Here is a 3,257-nt window from a genome sequence, read left to right on the forward strand (position 1 = left end):
GGCTAACACTTGTCCCGTTCTAGCCCGGGTTTGATTCCTTGCCCGTACCACGTTTCAATTTCTGCAGGTTGGCCTCCTCGAGTCTCTCTCGATGTTGATGGCTTAGAATTGAAGTGTGTCGTGGTTGATAAAAATGTATATATATATATATATATATATATATATATATATATATATATATATATATATATATATGTATGTATGTATCCTTAATAACATTTCATCCCTTGGTGTCCTCTGTGTCCTGACGAAGTCAACGTAGTTGATTTTATTTAGTAGGAGGGTGTCCATCTACTAAGACTTGGGTAATCATGTAAATCCTTCATCATGGCCTCTATATTTCCTCCCTTTTCCACATCATGGTACTCCATCCTGATCCCCTTCTTCCTGCTCATCATCAACGTTTCCCGCGGCAGGTCTCCTACCATCGGCTCTCCATCCCACATCTCGAGTTGTTTCCTCAACTTCTTCCTCACCTATTTCCTCAACTTCTTCCTCACAACCTGAGCCACTTCCCCTCGTGCATCCTGTACTCCTTTAGTTTCCTACATTTCTGCAACACTACATCTAGTGCAATGGTTCTCTTCTTTTGTCCCTGCGTCTTTCCTGCTGCATAGTGGTGAGGTGTCCTCTCCATTCTACCATTTTCCGCTGTTTCCCATTTTCTGTGATATTCCCCGTTCCCCTTCCCATTCCATGGAACGTTTTCTTTCCACCGAATTCCCGTTTTCCGTCCCGTTCCGTCGTCGCCTCAATAACCGAATCCATTGGGAAACAAACGAGAGGGAACCCGGGGAGGGCTTGGGAGAATGGCTCTTGGGCCTGGGGACGGGAGTGGGGAGAGAGAGAGAGAGAGAGGGGAAAATTGGGTTTTAGATTTGGAAAAGAGAAGAGAAGAGGACGCGAGGATGTTGTGGTGAAGAAATAATTTGTGGATAAATAGAGGGATTGTATCAGTATAGAGAGGCAGACTGAGGCAGGGGGACTGGCAGACACTGAAAAACTAGCAGACAGATTGACTGGCAGACAGAGCAGCTGACTAAAGGGGAGAAGGGTAAATGGAAAAAGGGAAAGATGGACAGATGTACAAAAGGACAGACGTAAAAAAAACAGACAAATAGGCAGATGGACAGGAAAGGCATACACATTGACAGACACAAACAGGCAAAAATACCAACAGACAGTGGTACAAAGAGATGTATAAGAAGACAAGCAGGCAAAGACACATATAGAGACAGACAGACAGACAGACAGATAGACAGATAGAGAGACAAACCTTCCAGCATCTTCTTACAGTGCTTACAACGTGAGGGCAGCCCCTTGAAGCCACCTGAAAATATAGAAATATATGCAATCAGAAAATATGGATCTTATACTGTGAGGTAAAGCATTCGCAGAGAGATTTGATATTATAGCTATTACTGAATACTGGATCAATATGGATGATAGACATTTCCTTCCAGAAATCGAGATAGAAGGATATAAGTTTTTTTTCATAAGGGCACGGTTGGCAGGAATGGGGGAGGACCAGTACTTTTCGTAAAAAATACAATAAACTGTATTATCAGTAGTTCGATTAAGGAAGAGGATAGTGCGGAATCTATTTGGGTGGAGATTATAGGCAAGAATAAGAAATTTACTATTGGCGTCCTATATAGACCTCCTGATCTCAACATTGAGCAGAATGATCCCTTGATTCATGAAGTTTGCAGGGCGTCCAGATACAAAAAATTTGTGAACATGGGATACTTTAATTATAGAAACTTTGGCTGGAAAATTTTAGTAGGAGATCAGGAAGCGAAAATTTTCTTAGATGTGGTGCAGGGTAACTTCCCAAAAACATATGATTACCGATCCTACGAGGGAAGAGAATACTCTGGACTTACTCTTAACTAATAATGAGCACCTAACGAGTAACGTAAAAGTGGGAGATAGTCTAGGCTTTAGCGATCATCAAGAAATAATATTTAATATTATTTGGGGAGAATTAAAAAGAACGAATAACGTTCAAGTACCGGACTTCAGGAGAGCCAATTACGAAAAGATGAGAAAATATATGAGACATTTGATCACTTACGGGACAGACCCAGGTGGCTGTGACGAGGTCAGATATACGGTCAGTTCGGACGTCATTAGCGCGGTCAGGTCGGGTCGCGTAGGGTATGCATACCATGGGTTAAGTCAATTACGGGCGCGAGGTCAACAGCCAGGTCGGCAATTTGGACAAAATGTATAATAACCTACCAGATTTAATTCTAAATACACAAAATGAATTTATTCCCCTCAAGTGAATACGGAAGAATAGTAATACTCCCATATGGATGACAAGCAGGCTGAAATATGAGATCGGAATGAAAAGAGGACTTTACGTAAGAAAAAACAAAGAAAGAAAGAAAAATAAAGGTAAACATACCTTAGATCCAAATATAGCGATATGGCAAAACTGGTTAAAAAGAATACGCGCACAGCAAAACGTAACTATGAAATTAAGGCTGCCAAACAAGCGAGATCCAACCCAAAGGACTTTTTTCATCTCTATAGAACAAAAAATAAGGAAATGATGGGTCCAATTCAAAATGACGAAAATGTCATGATAGAATCGGAGGAAAAAATGAGTGAGGCGTTTAACAAACATTTTCTCTCGGTGTTTACTGAGGAGAGGTTAGATAAGGTACCTGACTGCGACCCGAATTTCAGTGGGGATGAAGAAAGTAGACTATCTAATATCAGTATTAGTAAAGTAGAAGTAGTCAAGTAGATTGAAAGACTTAAAGCTACAAAATCCCCGGGTCCAGACAAATTTTTTTTCGAGAGTGCTTAAAGAGTGTAAGTTTGAAATCTGCGACCAGTTAACTGAAATATTTAATAAGTCGGTAGACACTGGTTTAGTGCCTATTGCTTGGAGGCAGGCAAACGTTGTTCCTGTTTTCAGAAAGGGAGATATATCGCCTATATATAACTACAGGCCAATCACTTTGACATCAGTTATAGGTATAATGCTTGAATCAATAACAGTTAATAGACTCAGAAAACATATCGAGAGACATCGAGAGTGCGGGGCGATGCAAGCAAGGTCATCATATTAAGACAATAGGACAGGACTCGTAGTAATGGCTTTAAACTGGACAATTTTAGATTTAAGAAGGAAATAGGCAAGAATTGGTTTACTAATATGGTGGTCAACGAATGGAACAGACTTGGTAACCATGTAGTGAGCGCTGAAACTATCAGTTGTTTTAAGAAACGGTTAGACAACT

This window comes from Oratosquilla oratoria, chromosome 3, assembly GCF_046742065.1.
Source record: "Oratosquilla oratoria isolate Oo_2021 chromosome 3, ASM4674206v1, whole genome shotgun sequence".
Lineage (NCBI taxonomy): Eukaryota > Metazoa > Arthropoda > Malacostraca > Stomatopoda > Squillidae > Oratosquilla > Oratosquilla oratoria.